General features: G+C 38.8%; 1 protein-coding gene across 1 annotated transcript in view; it reads right to left on the reverse strand.

Annotated features, from left to right (window-relative positions):
* The window catches only part of KIAA0825 (KIAA0825 ortholog), a 368,374-nt gene extending 356,030 nt beyond the window's left edge, over positions 1 to 12,344 (reverse strand). The window contains exon 1 of the mRNA XM_069492482.1: positions 12,242 to 12,344. The gene's annotated coding sequence lies outside the window, so the exon portion shown is untranslated. The remainder of the gene's footprint in view (positions 1 to 12,241) is intronic.
* Between the last annotated feature and the right edge of the window lie 1,117 nt (positions 12,345 to 13,461).

Here is a 13,461-nt window from a genome sequence, read left to right on the forward strand (position 1 = left end):
ACACAGATAATAGGGGAATCTAGGAAAATGCATATTGAAAAGATTCCTTTTATTTTCACTAAAAATTGATCACTCCCAAAGAAATGTGACTCAAAGAGAATAAGGCATGGTTGCACCATATAAAACAAGCCATGCTATTCAGCCCAATTACTTTTTTCCTGTTTCATTATTAGTTTCCCCAGACTGTTTACTAAAACCATCTTTACCCCCACTCTTCTGGGTGATCTTGTTAAAAATAGATTCCCAGGGATCTTGTTACAAATGGATTCTGATTTTTTTGTTTCTTTGTTTTGCAACAGAGTCTCACTCTGCTGCCCTGGGTAGAGTGCAGTGGTGTCATCGTAGATAACTGCAACCTCAAATTCCTGGGCTCATGCAATCCTCCTGCCTCAGCATCCCCAGTAGCTGGGACTACAGGCATGTGTCACAACGCTCAGCTAATTTTTCTATTTTTAGTAGAGAGGGGGTCTCTCTCTTGCTCAGGCTGGTTTCAAACCCCTGAGCCCAACAATCCTTCCGCCTCAGCCTCCCAAAGTGCTAGGATTATAGTCATGAGCCACTGAGCCCCGCCTGGATTCTGATTGAGATTCTGTATTTCTAACAAGTTCCCAGGTAATGAATGGCATCAATGCTGTGAGGACATGGAACAACGTTTCCACCAATCTATTTGTCTTTTCCTACATCAAGGTATACTGTTGTTATTCTTGGCTATTGACCTTTCCATATAATTTTAGAATCTTTTGTCAAGTGTTCCCTGTTCCCCACCAAAACAAAGTTAAGAATTTGACTGAGATTGCTTTGATCAAATTGGGCAACTGTACAGCACTGGGTTTTGTAAGCCATGTGCATTGTGTATCATTTCACTTATTGAGAACATATTGTCACAAAATAACATTCTCTTATTTTCCCCATAGGAGTTTTGCACATCTCTAGTTATGTGAGATTTATTCTTAGGCACTTCATATTTTGAATGTTATTAAAAAATAATATCTCAGCTGGGTGCAGTGACTCATGCCTGTAATTCTAGCACCTTAAGGGGTGGGAGGCAGGAGGATTGCTTGAGGCCAGGAGTTCAAGACCAGCTTAAGTAACACAGTGAGACCTCATTTCTACAAAAAAAATACAAAATTAGCAGAGGACAGTGGTGTGTGCCTACAGTCCAAGCTACTCAGGAGGCTGAGGCTGGAGGATTGCTTGAGCCCAGGAGTTTGAGGTTGCAATGAGCTATGATCATGACACTGCACTCTAGCCTGGGCAACAGAGTGAGACCTTGTCTCAAAAACAAACACAAAAAACCTCTTTGGAAAACTTTTCCATTTGTTGTTTATATATGTATATATGCATACAATTTTTCTATATTGATATGCTTATCCAGTATATTTGCTAAACTCTTACTTTTTTCCCCTGTAGTTTTACATCATACACACATAATGAATTTTACTTCTTTAATTCCAAAATCTATATTTTTTATTTAGCCTTACTAAAAGAAAAAAGGTCAAAGAATAAATGCATTAATTAATAGAAAAAGCTATTTTGTTAACTATGATCAGCCAAAATGATCTCTTGGTTAGGCCTAGGTTGTCTAGGAAACTGATATGAATAAAGTTTCATGTTTCCTATAATATTTGTTAATTGTCCTCAGTTAAGGACAATTGTCCTTTCTTTGGTGTCTGATATATAAGTCCTTAAATGTTACTAACATCCATTATCCCAAGCTGAACTCCAGTTGATATTTCATCAGAAACAAATATAAACTCTCATGGACAACTTGGCTACTCTGTGAAGTAAATTTGAATAAAAAAGGAAACATGAATTATAATGAGGAAAATGGTTCAGTCATCTACAAACTAAGGGTGGAGATGCCAACACTAGGAAGCCATGCTATTCAGCCCAATTACTTTATTCCTGTTTCATTATTAGTTTCCCCAGACTGTTTACTAAAACCATCTTTTCCCCCACTCTTCTGGGTGATCTTGTTAAAAATAGATTCCCAGGGATCTTGTTACAAATGGATTCCGACTTTTTTGTTTCTTTGTTTTGAGACAGAGTCTCAGTCTGCTGCCCTGGGTAGAGTGTAGTGGTGTCATCGTAGATAACTGAAACCTCAAATTCCTGGTACAGTACATCACCTACATTCCATAGTTGAAATCACAAGGTTTCTTGGAAAACTCATAACTGAAATTGCGTTCTTGATGACAATGTCAGCCTGCTCTAGGGTGAAATGCCCTTCTTGATTAGCTTTCAACTAATTAGTTTGACCAACGGAAAAAATTAGAATTACTGTTCCACACATTGTCAATGTTGTTAACATTGGTTACCTGAGAAAAGGTGAATGTGTGTGAAGTTGGGATAGAGGAAAGGATAAAGAGAGAGAAGGAGGAAATAACTAAAATAATAACCATTATAATAATAAAAACAAAACAGTTTCTCAAAAAATATGTCCATAATCCACTACAAACAACAATTATGAAGGATAACAATGTAGAAAATGCTTAAAATGAGAAGTGAAAACAGGACTCAAGAGAGCATACACACATTATATTGCAACTATTTTAAAAATATGTGCACAAATTTTTGGTTAGGAAGTTCAAACAGCATATATTTTCCTCTGTCCTTCTAGACATCCCCTTAAAAAGATAATAAATGTATGCTAGGGGAAGGGAAGATATAAACCCATAAAAATGAAGACAGAGCCATAATTACAAATGTATATAAAAAGATGAAAGAACATTCAAAGAAGAAATAGAGTTAGAAAAGCTAAACTCTCAAATGTGAGCAGAGAGGGCTGTGATTAAAGGAATGACCTGATAACCCTGGCAGAAGTGTAGAATAAGAAGTGAAAGTAAAAAACACAATGAATTGAAGGTTTGTTCAAGAAACAATGAATATTCCCTCCCAGCCTTTTTGTACAAGCAACTACTTTGCTTTATTCTTGTCTGTAGTTAAAATATCTGACTGTGGGTAAAGAAAATAAATGGGAGAAATGGTGTGTCTGAAGACACGAATTAACTGTCTAGAAACTGTGGGTATGGGTGCCCCAAAGAAAAAAGTCTGCCTCATTTTGGCCTTTAGTTGACTCTAGCATGCTAATGGTTCCGCATTTATTCACTCTAAAGTAAACTGTACCGTAAAATCTGTGCCATCCTAATATAATCTCTACGCAGCTTTTTGATTGTATGAATGCATAGCCAAGTACCACGCAATATTTGAAGAAAAAATTTTTCACATTGGAGACCAAGATAAAACAAAAATTTATGCAAAAGAAAACAAACCAACTAATGGAACATGTTAATTTTCTATCACCATAAGAGTCAAGAAAAAACTGCATACATAAAACAAGACCAGGTAGGACTCCAACTATGGCTGAGTAAAATCAGCAAATACTCTTCCCAAAAAGAAACTACAGAGCGAGGTAACATAGACAAATACAACTATTTCAGTTCAGAAACTGACCATGTGAATATAAAAATTTGGGAAGCTTTTATATTAGAAAAACTGCTTACCTTTAGGTAAGAATAGGACTCCATTGCATTCTGGCTTGGGACTACTCCTATCACCATCAGCCACAACTCAGTCGGTGCACAGGTTCTTCCAAGTTGGAGAAGATAATTAGGATTAGAAACTTCAAAGGGAGCTCACCTGAGCTGGAGTGATAGGTGATGCCCAAGCCCAGAAGTTTTGTCAGCAGAAGTAATGATTTTAGAAGTGGGCAGTAATTTTTAAGAGTATAAAGGACTCCTGAACCTAAAGTTTGATAACTGCTGAGTTAGACAAATGAGAAAGCCCCAGAAAGATAATGTCCACGTAAAGTTAATCAAAAGAAGAAGCATAGGCAGCCTCAAAAAAAACCAGAGTACAGAAGGCAACATAGAAACAGAGCGCAGAAGGACTCCTCTTAGAACCAGCCCCACTCCTAACCTCTCTCCCAGTCAAAGCTCTGAATAACAGAGGACAGGCTGGATCACCTTTTAGGAACTACACTGCCCATGGACATTTCTGAAGGCAAGCATGAATATATGCTAGAGAAGGAAAGAATAATATATCTAAAAAAATTTAAAGGAATACAATATGTGATTATACACAAAACTTGGATTTTAAAGGTGAAAAATATTTGATGAGCTAAAGTTTAAAAAAGCAACAAAGATGGCTAAAGAAATGTCATGACACAATGAAGCACAAAATAATATTCACTAGTATTACTAAAAATTCTGACCTCGTCACTACAGTGCTCCTCAAAACAAGCTCCTTTCACTCCTCAGTTTTTTTTTTTTTTTTTTTTGTTGAGACAGAGTCTCACTTTGTTGCCCAGGCTAGAGTGAGTGCCGTGGCGTCAGCTTAGCTCACAGCAACCTCAAACTCCTGGGCTCAAGCGATCCTACTGCCTCAGCCTCCCGAGTAGCTGGGACTACAGGCATGCGCCACTATGCCCGGCTAATTTTTTCTATATAGATTTTTTTAGGTGTCCATATAATGTCTTTCTATTTTTAGTAGAGACGGGGTCTCGCTCAGGCTGGTCTCGAACTCCTGACCTTGAGCAATCCACCTGCCTCGGCCTCCCAGAGTGCTAGGATTACAGGCGTGAGCCACCGCGCCCGGCCTCAGTTTTAATTAAGTAAACTCCAGACTTAAACTGTTGAATCAGCTGTGCTCCCTGGAGGGAAAATGGACAGTAAATTCAGATTACATGGCATGGCTACTGACTGCTACAAACAACTACAGCTGTACAACCTCCCTGATACCCAATGGCCAGAGTTAGGGAAGAGCTCTTTTCAGTAAATCTTAACAAACAGGTAACTAAAGTGTCAGAAAAGTACTATCACATTAACCAACTGGAGTAATCATGTGCCCTAAGTAGGGCAAACAAGAAGCTTTTTCTGGGAAGCATTATACAAAACAAAAAGCCCCAAATTTGGATTCTTAAGATCTAGCATCTGGTTCAAGACACATGTTTCCCAAGATACCTGGACAAGTTAAATCACCTCGTTAGTCTTCATTTCCTCATGTATGATAAGGAAGTTAATCTAAATCAACTGCCTTCAAATTCAACTGTGATTCCTAGTAACAAATAAATTTTATATCCCGAATCCTGAAACCACACATACCTGAAAGATAACTGCAGGTCACTACTTACCAAATTGAAGGCTTAGAACCTGCCATCTGAAAAGTATTGAACTGATGGATTTTTACATTGGCTTATTAAAAACAACAAAAAGGTGGGGGAAGGGAGGAGGACCCTATAAAACTGTAATATTGTAATATTTTTTACCTTTTTAGCCATAGAGATATCTTTGGTAGGGAGGCAAATAGACATTCAAGTTTTAGGCTAATATTCAAACTATGGATCTTAACATTATTTAGTTGTATAAGATTAAATGCTATATTTATTGGCTACCTGAATTCAGAAATTTAGACAGCAGTTTGTGTTTAACTACCTAATGTCAAAAATCAGTTGTTTAGGGAATATTTGCATTTTTTAACTGTTATTTGGAACAGATCTTTTGGTTCCTTAGCTGTTCTTCTGGCTAAGAAAAAAACTGTATTATAAAATATAAGAAGTTATAATAGTGTAAGAACATATGCCTCAAATGTTAATGTCAGTGTCTGACATTGTGCTTTTGTAGAGATTGTACTTTTCTTGAGCGTGGCAGGAGGTGGCAATAGGCAGTAAAATTCAAGAGTTGAAATTCAAACACACATAAATTTTAGCATGTGACAACTGTTGATCATTTTTACTACTAGCTAACATATTGAGTATTGTGGCAACATGGAATTCCTCTAACTGATGACTTTGGCCTTGGGATTCCCCATGGAACTTGTTGAAGCTTTCTTAAAACAGTGTAGTAGTTTGAGATTCTTCTTATTCTCCTCTACTCTGCTTCCTTCCTTATCTCCTTCATAGGTTGTCAGACTTGCACTGAGGCCCAAAGGCACTTACTTCCCTCCTACTCTTGCTCCCTCATCTTTATCCTTCACAGGCAGTTTTCCCAACAAACTCTTGTACATCTAATCCCCTCTTGGCATCTTCTTCTAGGAGAATTTGAACAAACTGCTCACAGCACCAGCAACCATATTAACCTCTATGCATGCATTATTTCATTTAATCTTCACAAAAACCGTAGGAATACATTATTCCCATTTTACAAGTAAGTAAATAAACAGAGTAGAAAAGTAATTTTCCAGCATCATACAACTAGTGACAGAGTTGGGATTCCAACCCAAGTCTGACTTCACAGTTGGAGCCACAGACTCTATTTTAAAACAATCACTTTATTTAAAAAAAGAGATGGACCCCTTAATAAATTTTTTCTGATAGCTTTGTATACTTGCATGCATTATTACATTTAACCCTAGTAAACCCATAATGTTGATATTATCACCACTTTACGGAGAAAAAATTGCAGCTCAAAAAATTTAAGTCACTAATTCAAGATCATAATTATATAGTTCACGAGTTTAGGCACATACCCAGGTCCTCTCTGAAGTCAGCTGTTTACATTATACTGCATTGCCCAATTAATCAAAATGAAAATTATCTCTTTTTTAGCTTCTGATGTATTTATTAAAACTTTTTATATGGGCTGTATGTGTTTCTAAGGATGCACTAAAGTTTGACTGTCCTCTGTATTTGAACAAAGTTTGTATTTGGCTTTGGTATTGGCTTTTATAAAGTAAATACTCAAATGGCTACTTCAACATCGTTCCTGGAATCACTCATGTGTGATCAATGAATGTGTTAAGGTCATAATGAGCGTCAGATTCCAGAAGCAACGGAATGCTCACCTGGGACTCATTTGGATCTTTCACCTCACGAGTATATATATATATATGGGCTGCCATCAGCATAATGAAGTACTTGGAAGAGTAAGAGAAGCTAGAAGGTGAGTATTTCAGGATGGGCTAGCCCTACTTGTACGTATCAGAGGAGCTGAAGGTGGAGTGGAAAAACATGTTTATGTGTGTGTGTTGGGTAGCAGGAGGTATCTGGCTGCATGTTCCTTATAGCCTTGTTTGATTCACCCTTCTTTTTTCATTCTAGTGCTCTCCATAGGGACATGACAGTTAGCGGTATTGCCCAAGATCTAAACTTACCTAAACACGTCCCTCCACACACACCCCTGCACCCACACAGATGGGGATGGGATGTAAGATGCTTATCTGGAGCCACAGATATAATGAAAAGTCAGTCCCTCATCTTTTAAAAGATTCACAAGAAACTAGTCATACTAGGTGACTCTGGAGAATGAAACATTGTGGCTGGGCTACCTCATGGGTTGTGCAGATTGTGCTCTGCATAAAAGTACTCAAACTATGGGGGGGGGGTGTGAAATCCAGCCCATACTCTGGTGACCCAGACCCTCCAGGGCTATACCCATAGATGAAAGGATGCCTTTGCCAAGCCTTATAAAAAAGTAGCATCAGCCTCTCAAACAATTTGTATCAAAGAGTTAAGGATCCTCCCGAAGGGGATACCTTTTTCTAATTCTTACAAGGTGCTGTATAGGCTATCTGTGACTCAGGAGTGCAAAGGGGTGAGAGTGAGGCTACTGTCTCGTCATATGCCCTTTTTTATCTTCTGAATTTACACCAAGTTTAAACAGACTTGATTAAAAAAATTAAAAATTTGATATGGCAATACACATCAGAAGTATTATGTGTTTATGATCCATAGGTTACCAGTTTTCCTTCTACAATTTGTAATAAGGAAATATATGTGAAAATATTCTACCCTAAAAACTTTTATTTTACCATTACTTAACGTAGGAAGTTAGTTTAAGTTATACTCATAAAATTGAATAGTGTGCAGGCCCTAAAAATTAAGTGTATTGACGTAGAAAGATTCATGGTACATATCACATGGAAAAAAGCAGGTCATAAGACAATATGTATAGTGTTATATCATTTAAAAAACAAATCTGTAGTAATATAGAGAAATGATGAGTGGTTATTTCTGAGGGGTGAGATTATGGGCAATTTTTCATTTTCTTTTGGTTTATTGGTATACTTTAATACTTCTGTAACAAATGGGCACTTTTCCATAGCAAAGAAAACAAATCCTAACTTACCCTCCTGGATATACACACAAATCATTGCTTATTGTGAAAAGCCTAATATCTCTAATTTGCCCACACTGTTATCTACAGCTTTTCCTAAACTCAGTTTTTTACTTTATTATTTGCCTTCACCCAACCCACATTTCCAAAGTGAACTGTACACTATTCTCTTTTCTGACACCTTTACATCTTTCAGTACAACACTCTTCCCTCTTGTGCCCCTGCCAAAATCCTCATCATTCTATAAGGCTCAAATTCAATATTCTCTTCATCATGAGGTCTTTCCTCATCTGCCCTCCTGGAAGCAAAATTTTTCTCCACATTCCCATCATGTTTTATGTTCAATGATGTATGTTAAGTGTCCCTTATATAATAACTATTTGTGTATATAACATTATCTCTCCTAGTAGACTACATAAGTGAAAAACTTCTTCATCTTTGTCTAATTTATAAAGCATTTTTATATCCACTAATCTCTTATCCTCACAAGATTTAGGGAGAAAAAGAATATTTAATGGCAACTGTGTCAGGCAATGTGTTTGAGGCTTTATATGTCACTTCACTTAACCCTAATAGCACTCCTGTGGATCCATTTTATATATGAAAACATAAGCTCACAAAGGTTCAGTGACTTACTAGCGTCATAGCTGGGGCGGGGGTGGGGGAAACATGGCTGCAATTCTTTTTAAACTCTGATCTGTTCTTTCCATTATAAAAACATGACTGTGTGGAAACATGACCAATGTGGAAGACACAAACACATGTAAAAACCACGTGAAACACATGAATACTGAGGAAGGTTTTCTAGCACACCAGAACTGCTATATTCAGATAACACTTGGGAATCACCTAGAGTCAGAAGTTAGAGGTAGAAGGGAACTCTCCAGATGGTCTAATCCAACCAACCCCTATGTTATAAATGAGAACTATCTGAAGAGAAACAAATTTCCCTTCACATTTAGTAGCTGAGCCAGGATTAAAATCTAACTGGAGGCAGTATAGCAAAGTGGTTAAGATTATGGCCTTTGGAGTCAGATGTGTGTGTTCAAATCACAGCTCTAGCACTTGTGTAACCTAGGACAACTTACAAAGCTTTTATTTGTCTAAGTTTTCTTATCTATAAAAGGATAATAAGCCAGATGGTGGCTCACGCCTGTAATCCTAGCACTCTGGGAGGCCGAGGCGGGTGGATCGTTTGAGCTAGGGAGTTCGAGACTAGCCAGAGCAAGAGTGAGACCCTGTCTCTACTAAAAAAATAGAAAAATTAGCTGGACAACTAAAAATATATAGAAAAAATGAGCTGGGCATGGTGGCGCATCCCTGGTAGTCCCAGCTACTTGGGAGGCTGAGGCAGAAGGATTGCTTGAGCACAGGAGTTTGAGGTTGCTGTGAGCTAGGCTGACGCCACAGCACTCTAGCCAGGGTAACAGAGCGGGACTCTGCCTCAAAAAAAATAAAAGGATAATAATACTTGTTCCATAGTGCTGTGAGGATTAATTTAACACTGTATAGCAAAGAACAAGCACAGAATAAATATTAGATATTTTCTCATCTCCTATCTCACAGTCCAGTTTTCTTTGCAGGATACATTGCCTTTTATGAATGAGTGTGAAGTGGACATTACATTTTAAGATCAAGGTAAGTAACAATAAACAAACATTCATTTACTTATGTGATAATTCCTTCTTAAAAATTACACATACAAATACTTCTCGGGGGATAAATAACATTTTAAAAAGGAATTGCTCAATAAAAGTTTATTGAGCTCCTACTATGTGCTAGGCACAGTGCCAGATGCACTGAACAAAACAGATATAATCTCAACCTACATAAGCACTAAAATTTGATAGAAAGCAAAATACCCTTGAGATCTGCCTATGGGATATGCAATGTAAATGTCTTTCACATAGTTAAGTCAATGCAGCATAATCAAACACATTAATATTTGAGACTAGCTGTACAAATACAGTTTTGTCTTTCTATAAAATAGAATATTCTTTAGAATTAAGTACTATGCTATTTCTAGTATTGATCATGTCAATTAGAATTTAGTAAGTTCCCTGACAATGAGACTATTTGTTATTTCTCTATATATAATAAAATATGATATTCAAATGGGCAGGTTTAATTATGCATATAACAGAACAGTTTTGCTAATAAATATTAATAATTCCTTACAGAGCATTACAAAGTTAAATTTTATGAATTTGTGCTCATTCACTCATTCTTTCTCCCTGTACCCCCACATACAAATACAAATGTTCATGTACACAAACGTGTGTGTGAAAACTTGCCTAGAGATGGTTAGCTGACACTCTGGACTAGTCACCAATATGCTGATGGTCTCTAGATCTCCTGTATTTGTCCCAAGTATTATGCCAGTGTACAGAACTGGCATTTGTTTGAATTAGGATGAGAAAACTGGCCAAGGATCAAGGCAGCAAAGAAATTGCATTATTCACATGTTAAAATTACCTTATAGTGATAAATTCATTCCTTAAATCCCTTATCCTAAAGTTTTGTTATCCATTTGACTTGTAAATGTGACATACTATCTACCCAATTTTGCCTGAAAGTAAAAATAAATAATTCTACTATGTTTGTTTATGAGAGGAAGTATAAAGCACAGTAAAAAGAGCCAAAATTTAGAGTCAGGTAGACTGGATTCAAATCTCAATTGTACCATTTAATTGTATAGTTTGTCAGAAATCACAACCTCTTGAGTCTCAGTATAAAATGTTGGCAAAATAGGGATTATAATTTTGTGACTTTTTTTTCTATTAAGCATTAAATAAAACAATAAATATAAACTGCCTGGCAGACAGTAGCTACTCATGGTAAGTATTAGTGGTTGGCTGCGTCAATTTGTATGGAGAAATCACAAATCAAGAGCCATGATTAAAAACAATCACTGCCTGTCTAAAAACTAGTTGCTATATAGAAACAATATGTAATCTCCCTGAAATAATTTACAAAACTTTGAACCGGAGAGAGAAAGAAAAAACACAAGATTCAATAAAATGGCAAAATTGGGATCAATGAGGAGATTATAAATTTGCTGAATTATTAACCAACGAGGAGATTTGAAGATCAACGCGCTGTTCTAACTATGGTTGCATTGCTCTTGAAAGGTAACAAGGTACTTGCCTGATGGATCAGGGGCCTTGAATTGAACACACTGCATTTTTCTTTATGAGCATAATGCAGTAGTACCTAGAACTCTTTTGGAACTGGATGTTTTGAAAAAAATTAATCGGCTGTTTTTATGGGGAAAAAAAGGGGACTATCTAAATGTAAGGTGGTGAGTGAAAACTACTTAACTGAAGAAACTGCATTATTCAAGAAAGAAGTCGCCAAGGTTCATTATATTACACCTTTCAAATTTTCAAATAAGTGAGTACTTTTCTTCATATTATCCCTTTGTTGGAAGCAATTTCTCTTTACAACTATTCTGGCTACCTCAGACCTCCATCCAAAATTCTCCTGAATCCTTTCATTATCGACGAAGCCTGAGACAGAGCAGGAGTATTCCTTACTGAAAGCACTGATTTACTGATCACTGGTTTCCAGAAGGTCAAACGTGCATCTAAAGCCCACGCATGAAATTATAAGTTTGTTCTCGCAACTCAATAGTTCACAGCAGCCACGCAAACAAAGGTCATTCTCACCCAATTCGAACTGCAGAATGTTCAATTAACTCTCAGTGAGGAACGACACCCTTATTCCACTTCCCAAATGTTTGTAAAAGATGTTCTTTCCAGCCGACTGCCTGCTTCCTGGGCACTGCAGCCCAGAACTACGGAAATAGTACTCAGGAAAAGAATGGTAAAGTAGCTCTGAGAATACAGGGTGAGCAAACCTTGCCGATGGGAGATAGTAAGGACACTTCTTGATTATTGATAGACTCAGCACTAAGCCGAGTCACGGTACACGGTGTGTTAGGCCTCACCCAGGGACCTTGGAGATCCAAGGTTGAGTTCCAAATTGGAGACAGTTATTGCGAGTGGAGAAGACAATACGCCGGGATGCTAGGTGCTTTATTCAGCCGCACAGAGGGTCACTCGCTGCGGGGCTGGATGGGGACTCCTGGTTCCACCCTTGCCCACTCCTCGGTCCAGCCAAGATACGTCGCACAACCGCAGCTGGCTGGAAATATGAGGCCCACGAGATAACCCAGTGAAATCACTTACCAGTCTTACATCTCCGGCACTGATCCAGGAGGAGCCTGACCCGCAGGTCAGACTCAAACCCTGCATCAACTAAGGCCACCCTGGCGACGACTCTAGAGCGTCATTAACAACCACCCGGAAATGGTGCTATCACTTCCGGGGCCTCCTAGCGCGCGGCGGGAAATTATTTCCCAGAGCCCGGATTAGTGAAGCAGCCAGTGCTGCAACGGCAGTCGTCGCCCCTGCCGCCTTCGCCACCCGAGGGAAGCAGCCCAGACACTCCAGCCGGGAAGGTAAAGGGGCTCAGCTCGGAAGACACAGTGTACCCTGACTCTGTGGGGATGTTTCTTCCCTGGCCGTGCCCCCGAAGTTTCTGCCGCTCCAGCTGTGAGGCTGGGAAGGGGCTGGGGTGAGCGGCGGCAGTGCCTGGCTCTCGCGATTTCTGCAGCCGCCGTTCGTTCCTAGTCTCTCACTGGCTGCGCTTGGCCACCGAGTTGGTGGACTGCGGCCGCAGACCCCACTCTGTTACCCCCGTACAGCGGCGGGGTCGACCCCCCTGAGCCTCTCTGCAGTGCAGGGCTGAGCCGCTACCTCCGCCTCGCTCTTGCGCAGCAGCTCAGCAGCTCCGTCCCCGCCTGGAAAGTGCTAGGCCACCCGCGTCTCTCGTTTCCATAGAACCCACTGGGAAGCCTCGCCCTATTCCAGATCCTTGGCTGCGTTCCATAATTTAGCGTCAGTGAAGGTGGCTGAGATCCCCCAGGCCCACCTTCCTGTGACAAGAAAAATTGTGTCATTCTTTTCTCCTTAGTAGAATTTTTAATTTATCCAAACGGCAATGATCATATCTCTATGGCTACTATAGGCCTTTAAACACGAACATACACACAAACGTTTCCCTATAGGAAGGGTCTGTGCTCCTGGGGATTATATCTCAGCTGCCTGAAGGCTGAGAACAAGACTTAAATGGTTATCCTGAGATTTCTTCCACTTCCAAAGCTTCTGATTAAATATTGACAAAAAATTGTATCGGTATTTGACTTAGGAGTTAGATGGAGCTTGATTTTGGAGGCGACAAGTTGTTTTTTGACGAATGACCATCCTACACAGGAAAAAAAAAAAATTGTTCAGACATTGGTAATGAACATTTAAACTGAATTTACAGTAAATGTGTCACAGACAATGCGCTTTATGGACTTTGGTTTATATTATTACATTGCGTCTCAATTACTAGAAATACTGTT

Source organism: Eulemur rufifrons, chromosome 17, assembly GCF_041146395.1.
Source record: "Eulemur rufifrons isolate Redbay chromosome 17, OSU_ERuf_1, whole genome shotgun sequence".
In the NCBI taxonomy this organism is placed as follows: domain Eukaryota; kingdom Metazoa; phylum Chordata; class Mammalia; order Primates; family Lemuridae; genus Eulemur; species Eulemur rufifrons.